The sequence below is a fragment of the Rutidosis leptorrhynchoides genome, chromosome 2 (assembly GCF_046630445.1).
Source record: "Rutidosis leptorrhynchoides isolate AG116_Rl617_1_P2 chromosome 2, CSIRO_AGI_Rlap_v1, whole genome shotgun sequence".
NCBI classification, from domain to species: Eukaryota; Viridiplantae; Streptophyta; class Magnoliopsida; order Asterales; family Asteraceae; genus Rutidosis; species Rutidosis leptorrhynchoides.
This window is the reverse complement of record NC_092334.1, coordinates 634,417,789-634,430,830: the sequence shown is the minus strand read 5'-3', so window position 1 is coordinate 634,430,830 and position 13,042 is coordinate 634,417,789.

The following is a 13,042-nucleotide window of genomic DNA, read 5'->3' as shown; positions in this document are numbered from 1 at the left end:
GTCAATCTTAAATGTTTCGCTAACCAGTTTAATTTCTCGATTTCGACATATATTATCTGCTGAAATTAATTTACCATTTGCTAATTCAAGTAAAAATTTACTATCCAAAGGCGTCAATGGACAACTTAATTTAGCACAAAAATCTCTACTCATATAGCTTCTATCCGCACCCGAATCAAATAAAACGTAAGCAGATTTATTGTCAATAAGAAACGTACCCGTAACAAGCTCCGGGTCTTCCTGTGCCTCTGCCGCATTAATATTGAAAACTCTTCCGCGGCCTTGTCCATTCGTGTTCTCCTGGTTCGGGAAATTTCTAATAATGTGGCCCGGTTTTCCACATTTATAACAAACTACATTGGCATAACTTGCTCCGACACTACTTGCTCCACCATTACTCGTTCCGACACCATTTGTTCCTTTTGTTCTGTTAACCCCTGGTCCGTAGACCTCACACTTCATCGCGCTATGACCATTTCTTTTACACTTGTTGCAAAATTTGGTGCAGAACCCCGAGTGATACTTTTCACACCTTTGGCATAGCTGCTTCTGATTATTGTTGTTGTTGCGATTGTTATTGTTGTTGGGATGATTGTTATAGTTGCTGTTTTTGTTGTTGTTGTTGGGCCGTTTGTTGTAGTTGCGATTGATGTTGCGATTGTTGGGATAGTTGTTGCGATTATTGTTGTAATTGCTGTTGTTGTTGTATTGGTGATTCTTATCACCGTTTTCCTCCCACTTTCTCTTGACTTGCTTCACATTGGCCTCTTCAGCCGCCTGTTCTTTAATTCTTTCCTCAATCTGGTTCACTAGTTTGTGAGCCATTCTACATGCCTGTTTTATGGAGGCGGGCTCGTGTGAACTTATATCTTCTTGGATTCTTTCCGGTAATCCTTTCACAAACGCGTCGATCTTCTCTTCCTCATCTTCGAACGCTCCCGGACACAATAGGCACAATTCTGTGAATCGTCTTTCATACGTGGTAATATCAAATCCTTGGATTCATAACCCTCTAAGTTCTGTCTTAAGCGTATTGACCTCGGTTCTGGGACGGTACTTCTCGTTCATCAAGTGCTTGAATGCTGACCACGGTAGTGCGTAAGCATCATCTTGTCCCACTTGCTCTAGATAGGTATTCCACCATGTTAACGTAGAACCTGTGAAGGTATGCGTAGCGTACTTCACTTTGTCCTCTTCAGTACACTTACTTATGGCAAACACCGATTCGACCTTCTCGGTCCACCGTTTCAATCCGATCAGTCCTTCAGTTCCATCAAATTCCAAAGGTTTCCAGGCAGTGAATTCTTTGTAGGTGCATCCTACACGATTTCCTGTACTGCTAGATTCAAGGTTATTGTTGGTATGTAGCGCAGCCTGTACTGCGGCTATATTTGCAGTAAGAAAGGTACGAAATTCCTCTTTGCTCATATTCATGGTTTGTCGAGTAGTCGGTGCCATTTCCTTCAAATAGTCAAATGAAACAAGTTAATCATACAGAATATTAAGAGTAGTCAATAGTATCTCGTAGCATAATATGAACTCATTTATAAAAGCTTTTTCTTCATATTAGCGTTTTATAAGTTTAAATTCGGGTACTACATACCCGTTAAGTTCATACTTAGTAGCTAATATACAATTCAACTACTATGAAAAACTGATTATAATAATATTTCGCGTTCAAACTTTTTCACAATATTTTACAAACTTACAATACCGCTTATTTTACATATAACATGAAATATAGCACACAATAACTTTGATACAAGATAGTTGTGAAGATAATTCTAGCTAGTACACAAGTCGTTCAGCAAAGGCAATAAAGACACGTAATTCATACATCCAGAAACAAGTCATGCATTCTGGTTATACCAGGACTACTTCCCATCCTTGGTCTTGTGGAACATAACCGTTATGGCCGTTGATAAGACAGCGTGTTGTAACGTCGTCAAAGGGACGAGGGTTACGTAATGTCCAACAGTCCCGTAACAATCTAAAAACCTCATTTCTTACCCCAATTACCGACTCCGTCACTTGTGGGAACGTTTTGTTTAATAGTTGTAGCTCGATGTTCTTATTCTCACTTTGGTGAGAAGCGAACATTACTAATCCGTAAGCATAACATGCTTCTTTATGTTGCATGTTAGCCGCTTTTTCTAAATCACGAAGTCCTATATTCGGATATATTGAGTCAAAATAATTTCTTAACCCGTTGCGTAAAATAGCATTTGGGTTCCCCGCAATATATGCGTCAAAGTAAACACATCGTAACTTATGGATTTCCCAATGTGATATCCCTCATCTTTCGAACGAAAGCCTTTTATAAACCAAGGCATTCTTGGAACGTTCTTCGAATGTCTTACAAACTGATCTCGCCTTAAATAGTTGTGCTGAGGAATTCTGACCGACTCTAGACAAGATTTCATCAATCATGTCTCCGGGTAGGTCTCTTAAAATATTGGGTTGTCTATCCATTTTGTATTTTTATACTGTAAAATAGACAAGAGTTAGATTCGTAAAAAAATACTTATTAATACAAGAAATTTTTACATATATCATAAAGCATAAGCACACTATATTACATATATTACACCACACGAATACAACTATCTTATTCCGACTCGCTCATTTCTTCTTCTTCGGTTTTGGTTCGTTTTTCCAAGTTTCTAGGGATATATGATGTTCCCCTAATACGAGCTGTCGTTTTCCACATTGGTCTAGAAAAACCTGGTGGTTTAGAGGTTCCCGGGTTATTGTTACAACTTAAGAAATACGGGTGTTGACGATACATATAAAGTTCATCGGGGTTGGAATCAGATTTCTCTATTTTTATGCCGTTTCCCTTATTGTTCTCTTTTGCCTTTTTAAATTCAGTTGGGGTAATTTCTATAACATCATCGAAATCTTCGTCGGGATCCGATTCATCGGAGAATTGGTAATCCTCCCAATATTTTACTTCCTTGGCGGAAACACCGTTGACCATAATTAACCTTGGTCGGTTGGTTGAGGATTTTCTTTTGCTTAACCATTTTATTATTTCCCCCACCAGTTCTATTTCTTCTTCCGGTTCCTCCTCCTCCGGTTCCGATTCTTCTTCCGGTTCTGATTCTTCTTTCGGTTCCTCTTCGGGAACTTGTGAATCAGTCCACGAATCACTCCAAATTACATTTGACTCTTCATTATTATTAGGTGAGTCAATGGGACTTGTATTAGAGGTAGACATCTATCACATAATATCAAACACGTTAAGAGATTAATATATCACATAATATTCACATGTTAAAAATATATAGTTTCCAACAAAATTTGTTAAGCAATCATTTTTCAAGTAAACACAGTCGAAGTCCAGACTCACTAATGCATCCTAACAAACTCGATAAGACACACTAATGCAAAATTCTGGTTCTCTAAGACCAACGCTCTGATACCAACTGAAATGTCCCGTTCTTATTGATTAAAAACGTTCCATATTAATTGATTTCGTTGCGAGGTTTTGACCTCTATATGAGACGTTTTTTTTCAAAGACTGCATTCATTTTTAAAACAAACCATAACCTTTATTTCATAAATAAAGGTTTTAAAAGCTTTACGTAGATTATAAAAAAATGATAATCTAAAATATACTGTTTACACACGACCATTACATAATGGTTTACAATACAAATATGTTACATCGAAATTAGTTTCTTGAATGCAGTTTTTACACAATATCATACAAACATGGACTCCAAATCTTGTCCTTATTTTAGTATGCAATAGCGGAAGCTCTTAGTATTCACCTGAAAATAAACATGCTTTAAACATCAACAAAAATATTGGTGAGTTATAGGTTTAACCTATATATATCAAATCGTAACAATAGACCACAAGATTTCATATTTCAATATACATCTCATACATAGAGATAAAAATCATTCATATGGTGAACACCTGGTAACCGACATTAACAAGATACATATATAAGAATATCCCCATCATTCCGGGACACCCTTCGGATATGATATAAATTTCGAAGTACTAAAGCATCCAGTACTTTGGATGGGATTTGTTAGGCCCAATTGATCTATCTTTTGGATTCGCGTCAATTAGGGTGTCTGTTCCCTAATTCTTAGATTACCAGACTTAATAAAAAGGGGCATATTCGATTTCGATAATTCAACCATAGAATATAGTTTCACGTACTTGTGTCTATTTTGTAAATCATTTATAAAACCTGCATGTATTCTCATCCCAAAAATATTAGATTTTAAAAGTGGGACTATAACTCACTTTCACAGATTTTTACTTCGTCGAGAAGTAAGACTTGACCACTGGTCGATTCACGAACCTATAACAATATATACATATATATCAAAGTATGTTCAAAATATATTTACAATACTTTTAATACATTTTGATGTTTTAAGTTTATTAAGTCAGCTGTCCTCGTTAGTAACCTACAACTAGTTGTCCACAGTTAGATGTACAGAAATAAATCGATATATATTATCTTGAATCAATCCACGACCCAGTGTATACATATCTCAGTATTGATCTCAACTCAAACTATATATATTTTGAAATCAACCTCAACCCTGTATAGCTAACTCAACATTCACATATAGAGTGTCTATGGTTGTTCCGAAATATATATAGATGTGTCGACATGATAGGTCGAAACATTGTATACGTGTCTATGGTATCTCAATATTACATAGTATACAATACAAGTTGATTAAGTTATGGTTGGAATAGATTTGTTACCAATTTTCACGTAGCTAAAATGAGTAGTTTTTACCAATTTTGTTTTGCTCGCCATTTGTGACGATCGCTCCAAATCCATATGGACGAACACGTCATTCATTGATTTCATTGCGAGGTATTTGACCTCTATGTGATACGTTTTGTAACATTGCATTCGTTTGAAAAGGTATTTCATAAATGAATATATAAATTCCAGGTTTTTTTACATCTGATGATTCCTACGTATAGACAATCACCATTTAAATGGTTTACAATAATACATCTGTTGACAATACAGTCAAAATAAGATACATGGTAATGGTTTGATGAATGCAAGTTTCTTGTATATAGCATGTATGACTCCAAGCACATAACTTGTATCACGTATGAGCAAACAGCGGAAGACTTCTAGAAACCTGAGAATAAACATGCTTCAAGTGTCAACACAAAGGTTGGTGAGTTCATAGTTTTAATATTACACATAATCCGTATATCAATGTGGATTACAAAAGTTCAGTTGTTTTATTCAAAACGTTTATCATTATGTTTTAAATAAAAGGTGGATCACAAGATTTCAGTTGTTTCATCCGAAACGTTTATCAAAATATTCTACGAAATTGAGCACCCTGGTAACTAAACTTAACGTATATATAATTTGTACCCTTTGTATAATCATCTTAATAATACACGCAAACCAACGTGTATGCTTCTCAAATAGCATACGTCCGTTTAAAGGCTAGCGCTCTAGCTCGGACGGGGATGTCAAGCCCTATGGATCCATATACTACTACTCGCGCCCACCAGTTCTTATAACTGGCAGTTACTAGTTACCAAAGCTAAGGGATTTTCGGTTCAAACTCGGTGTAGAATTTAGTATGTACTTGTATCCATTGCGTTTAAAATAAAGTGCATGTATTCTCAGCCCAAAAATATAGATTGCAAAAGCAATTAAAAAGGGAGCAATGAAACTCACGCATATAAATATTGTATATCGGTTAATAAAGCATTTGCATGTATTCTCAGCCCAAAAATGTAAAGGGTAAAAGGGATCATATGAAACTCACACATATAAATATTGTATATCGGTTAATAAAGCATTTGCATGTATTTTCAGCCCAAAATGTAAAGAGTAAAAGGGATCTTATGAAACTCACACATATAAATATTGTATATCGGTTAATAAAGCATTTGCATGTATTCTCAGCCCAAAATGTAAAGAGTAAAAGGGATCTTATGAAACTCACAGTTTAATATTGATATACAATATTGCAGGAAAGCACGTAGACGCATCGGAGATGATAAACACGAGGTTTGATTCACAAAAATACCCCCGAACATTACCCATAATTTCCTTGGCAATAACCCATATTTTCCTTAGCTCTAGCTCGCTCGGAAACTCGTTTTGAAAATTACTTGGACAGCACTCCGTCGTAATATTTTTTGTACATTATTATTTTTGTATCGCAAAAATAATAACACTAATAATAATAAAAAAATAATAAGATTAATAATAATCTTAATAATAATAATAATAATAATAATAATAATAATAATAATAATAATAATAATAATAATAATAATAATAATAATAATAATAAATAATAAATAATATCGGAGTATATATATATTTGTGTATGTGTGTGATTTAAATCGAGCGAAAACACTGAAATTTATAGATGTGGCCTGAAATCTAGAGTCATGCGACTCGCATGGAAATGGCCTTCTGGCCATGCGACTCGCATGAGGACCAGGGACATCTCACATTGTTTTGGCTCCTAGCTTGTCGACATAATATAAAATAAATATAAATATATAAATAATTAATATAATTATTTATATATTATATTTTATTCTTGTGCATAGTAGACTAGATATTTTTGGTCCGTTGCGTCGGGCGTTTCTTCTTGACTCGGGTCCCGGTTCCGGATTTTCAGACGTCCTTGCGTACTATTTTATATCGTGTACTTTGCGTTCCGCAACTTGTACTCTTGTCATTTTTAGACGTTCTTCATCAATAATTTGAACCTTTTTAATTGTATCTTGTACATTTGAGCATTTTGGACCTTTCCGTCTTCAATTCTTCGTTTTCGCCTTTTGTCTTCGCACTTATTAAATATAAACGAATATTACTTGAATATGGAACAATTACAACTAAAATCCTGTCTTTCTTGGGGGATAATGCTATGAAATATATGTTCCTTTTTAGCCTTATCAATAGCCTTAAATTATCCCTTAATTATATCACTCAAAGTGTATCTTAAACTTTCGAGTATTTTGGTCATTTACTTCTATAAATCATCGTCTCGCTATTTGTTAAAATACATTTTTATAATAGTGTAGCAATTCACTGTAGCAAAGTCAATTTCACTGTAGCAAATAGTGATTTTCGAAAACACTGTAGCATTTTGAGTAATGTGGCAATTTGAAAACACTGTAACAAATTAGTGTTTAACTGGTTCATCTTAAACGCTTTAGTTAACTTATCTAAATATCAATTGAATCAATAAACGAATGTTACTATCGTTTATTATATATATGTATATATCTTTTTAATATACATAAATCAGTTTTTAAATACACATTGGAAGTTATTTATAAATAAATTTTAATAATAAATATTTCAACTTATCATATACATTCAAATAGATATTTAAACCAATAAGTTTAATGTACGGTATCAAACAATTAATACATTGTTACCTTTTCATGTTATAGTATATATGTATCTATTTACATATAATTGTTCGCGAATCGTCGAAAACAACCGAAGGGTATTTAAATATATAAAAGTAATTCAAAAATTTTGAGATTCAGTTTTACAGACTTTGCTTATCGTGTCAGAAATGTTAATCATACAAAGATTAAGTTTAAATTTAGTCGAAATTTCTGGGTCATCACATTGCCAGTATGGGGTACGGCCTGCCAAACGGTCCAGCAAACGGCCCCAAGACACGGGCTTCCAAGCAAACGGCTTGCCAAATGCGGCTCACCAAACGGGTTGCCATACGGCTTGCCAGCCGTTTGTAGGCAAAAACTTTGCTTATTTAAAGGGTCTTTGTCATTCATTTCAACACACACTTCAATTCACTTCTTTCTCTCTCTTGTACAATATTAGTCATACTCTCAAGGCCTTCGACTCCGTGCGGGAAACCTAGTACCCGGAGAAGAACGATGAAGATTGTATTAGGAGCGGTCTGGAGTCTTGAAGTTGTCACTTTTGTATTTAGAACTCGTTTAATCTACTGGTACTTCTATCCTTTATCTTATATAATGTTTTATGATATTGTTACCATGATTAGCGAGTAGTTATCTTTAGTGTATGCTATGATGTAAGCAGTTATAATGCCGAAATAATATTATGGTTTGTGTATGCTGTCGAAATGCTTTCCGATTATACTTTAAACTCAATTGCTTTTCCAACTAATAGAACGTAGTTATCGGCTCTGTTATTGGGAAGTCGCAAACCCCGATTCAGAGTACACTATCTGTGTCACCCCTTGGTAAGAGAAGTCTATCGGATACAACGTAAGATCAACTGAGGCACACTGGTTGTAGTAAGTCTATCAAGCTTTGGATTCTGACTGAGGACTCTTTCGTAGTGAAACATCTGACTAGACCCTTCGTACATTGTCGGTCCTAGACCATGCTAGTGTAGTCACCAAGCATATAAACTTCGTACGTGCACGTTAAAGCACGGCGGTTGTTTTAAGCTGTACCTCTGCTAAGTAAAGACATCGAACCTGGTTAGTGTTGACCAGTACACTGCACCATAACGCAGTCTCAAGAATTGCACCCCGCTTGAGGGATTATTAGTTAATTAAGGAACTGTTTGTTTAGGCACATAAAGGATTGGACTGTTAGGATAACCGAACGTGTTCATGGAAGTCAGCTTGACTTGGCCATGGTGTTCTTTATGGTTGAACTCTTTTTAAGGGCCTAACTATTTTTCAAAACCAATCATTAACGAAAGCATTGAAACACATCACGTCTCTCAGATATGGTAAACCATGTATTCTATTATGCTTAAGAAAGTTTAGACCATTTTGGAATGTTAATACGTCACCCAACCGAGTCGCTCAATTGGATGAGCCGTCTGAACGTGTATGCCTGTAGTCATACTGCACGGGCATCGGGGGTAAGGGAAGTTGCTGTCTATTCAGAATCTTTAAGCCTAACGCAGTACCCAGTGACATGTCTTATGACATGGGCATTTAGGACCAGTGTAATGAATACAAGGCCTCTGCCTATTCATGAGCCAGCATTCCATAATCTCGGCAGAATAACTGATGAAGTCATAGTATGTACTCACTTTAACCTTATCTGAATTACGAATTTTATCGCATTTACTTTATCTGTCTTATAAATTAGAAAATCCCAAAATAAATAACCACTACTCCCTAACTATCTTAGGCTTAAATATAGGTTCGATTCTACTGATATCTCAAAAATACGACTCTAGGTCATACTTCCCTTACTTATAAGGAGTAGTAAGTTTAGGCCCCGCTAAATATAAATTTTAAACAGTACCCTCTCCCATGAGTGGCTGATCCTGGCGAGCCGCGGCCCGACGACACCGCGCAAATAAAAATCATCCGTTTCGGCCATATTAGGGTTCATTAATCAGAATCAACCTCAACAGCCGCAACAAATTTATCAACCCAACCAACCTCAAGTTGTGAACAACTCTGGTTTGGAGGATTTGATTAGGAGTTATATGGTGAAGCAAGAGGAAAATGAGGAGCTTATGCAGCAACAACTTCGCAATCAACAAGCTACCATTCAAAACTTCGAGATAGATATGGGTCATATTACTAGTATGTTAGTGGAGAGACCACCGGGTACTCTTACATCCGACACCCAACCCAATCCAAGTCATACCTCGCAAACAAGTCTGAATGTTAATACGAGTACTTCTCAAGGAGCGCAAAAGAATAAGGATCCTCAGTATTCTAATTATTTGAAGGTTAATACAGTTTCTTGTGTTGAGGATGAATTTGATGATGACATTAGAGCTTGCACTGTTTCAACAGAGTATGATGATATTGTGATCTCTGATTTATCTGACATGGTGGATTATACTCCTTATCGAGTATCTGATGGTGTGAGAGTTGAGAATGATGTAGTGAATAAGATGGAAAGTGTAAATAGTGTAGCATCACATGAAGATGAAGGAATCTGGATTAGTGACATAACCCCTGAGTATAGTAATTATTTGATGACTTTGATGTCGGGTGGTTCTTCTGAAAGGACCCGTTCATAAACATTATAAACGATTCACAGTAGTTGATTACATTGCGAGGTATTTGACCTCTATATGATACATTTTACAAACATTGCATTCGTTTTTAAAAGACAAACTTTATTCACATCTAAAGTTGACGGCATGCATATCATTTCATAATACATCTAACTATAATTGACTTAATAATAATCTTGATGAAATCAATGACTCGAATGCAACATCTTTCGAAATATGACATGAATGACTCCAAGTAATATCCTTAAAATGAGCTAATGCACAGCGGAAGATTTCTTTCAAACCTGAGAATAAACATGCTTTCAAGTGTCAACCTAAAGGTTGGTGAGTTCATTAGTTTATCATAATCATTCATTTCCATTATTTTAATAAACCACAAGATTTTTATTAAACATAATTCCAATAGCAGAATCCTCTCGTCTGCATAAAGATAAAATCATTTCCAATAATATAATAGACCACAAGATTTTCATTTTTCATAAACATAATACTCAACCAGAATCCTCTCGTCCGCATTAAGGTAAAATCATTCATATGGTGAAAACCTGGTAACCGACATTAACAAGATGCATATAGAATATCCCCAAAACAGAATCCTCTCGTCTGTATAACAGAATCCTCTCGTCTGTATAAAAATCGAAGTACTAAAGCATCCGTACCTCGGATGAGGTTTGTTAGGCCCATAGATCTATCTTTAGGATTCGCGTCAATTAGGGGTACTGTTCCCTAATTCTTAGGTTACCAAGCTAAAGGGGTGATATTCGATTTCGATAATCCAACCATAGAATGTAATTTTTAGTACTTGTGTCTATTTTGTTAAACATTTATAAAAACAGCGCATGTATTCTCAGTCCCAAAAATATATATTGCAAAAGCATTTTAAAAAAAGGAGCAAATGAAACTCACAATACTGTATTTTGTAGTAAAATTACATATGACGTCATTGAACAAGTGCAATGTTGGCCTTGGATTCATGAACCTATATTAATTATATATATTTATATGTTTGATCAATATCTGTCTAAAAATTTAGGTCAAGTCGTAGTGTATCACAATCCTAATGCTCGAGACTAAATATGCAAAAGTCAACAAAAGTAATATTGACCAAAATGTCTTCCAAAATTTATACATGATTATTATATAGTTTAAATATAGTCGTTTTATTTATTTAAATATTTTTAATAGATTTTATTAAAGTAAATAATATAGTTCTTTTATTAATAAATAAAATTTTATATTAAAATTTATATAATAAAAATATACTTTTATATATCTTAAGTAATAAAATTTATAAAGTTCATTTAATATCATAAAAATAATATAATAGGTATTATTAATGTAATTATATTATACGTAGTAAAATATCTTTGTATCACATATTTATTTGATAAAATAATACTGATAATAATAATAATAAGTAAAATTTTTATTATTTTGTAATAATTATTATTATTCTACTAATAAAAATAACAATAATTATATTTTCTAAAATTGATAAAATGATAATTTTTATTAACAATAGTACTAAAATGGTAATAATAATGATGTTTCATATTAACAATGATATTTTTATTAAAACTAATAATTTTAGTAAAAATGATAGTTTTAATATTAATAATACTTTTAATAATAATAGTAAAATAATTAAAACGATATTTTTCCTTTAAATCAATATCTTACACTATCTTAATTTCATCATGATACTCATACTCATTATTTCCTGATCGCTTCGTTTAATAGCTTTTAGTCGTCTTTTATACCGCGTTCATATTAATAATAATAATAATCATAATAATTAGATGTTACTAATATTAGTTTTAATTATAATAATACTAATAATAATAATAATATTAATGATAATACTAATAACTATTTGAATGATAATAATAATAATAATAATAATAATACTAATTATAACTTTAACGATAAAAATGATAGTAATAATAATAAAAATAACAATAATATCTTTTATTAATAACGACAATGATAATAATAATAATAATAATAATAATAATAATAATAATAATAATAATAATAATAATAATAATAATAATAATAATAATAATAATAATAATAATAATAATAATATTAATAATAATATTAATAATAATAATAATAATAATAATAATAATAATAATAATAATAATAATTAGATTATAATGACGATAATAACGACGATAATAATAATCATTTTTAATAATAATACAAAAATTCAATTGACTATAACTTCTAAACCGTTTATCGAAACCATTAGATATCTAAATGAAAAGTTCTCAAATTTTCGCTAGCTTTCCAACGACATGCATATCATATACCTTATCTTAATACCATATGTATTTAATTCAAGATTCGACATAACCTATCTAACAACAATAACGAACGTATAAGCATGCATAATCCTATATATATATACTCGAGCACTAGTCAGGGATACACTAATAATATATAAAAGTTAAGTTATGAGTGCTCACGTATCAATATTGAGATTCAATATTGCAGGAAAAGTACGTAGACACAACGGAGATGATAAACACTAGTTTGACTCACGAGCAATACTCCCGAACCATACCCATAACCTCCATAGCTATAACCCATAATTTCCTTAGCTCTATCCCGCTCGAAAAACAATTTCAAAATCACTCGGATAGCACTCCGTCGTAATATTTTATGTATACTAATAATATCTTGAAATAATACGGAGTATATATATATATATATATATATATATATATGTAAATCGATTGAGAGAGTTTAGAGAAAAATATTTTCAAGTTTCTATGAAATAATGAAACCTATTGAATTCTATTTATAATAGATTTTTGAATTATTAAAGTGAATTATTAAAGTATGAATTATTAAAGTGAATTATTAAAGTATGAATTATTAAAGTATGAATTATTAAAGTGAATTATTAAAGTTAAAGTAAAGTAAAAATAAAGTAAAGGTAAAGTTTAAGTATAGTAAAAGTATAAAATTATGTACGTATAATACGCGTATAAATATATATAATATTAATTTAAATCGTTATATATATATTTAATAAAATAAAATATAAATATCGTTATC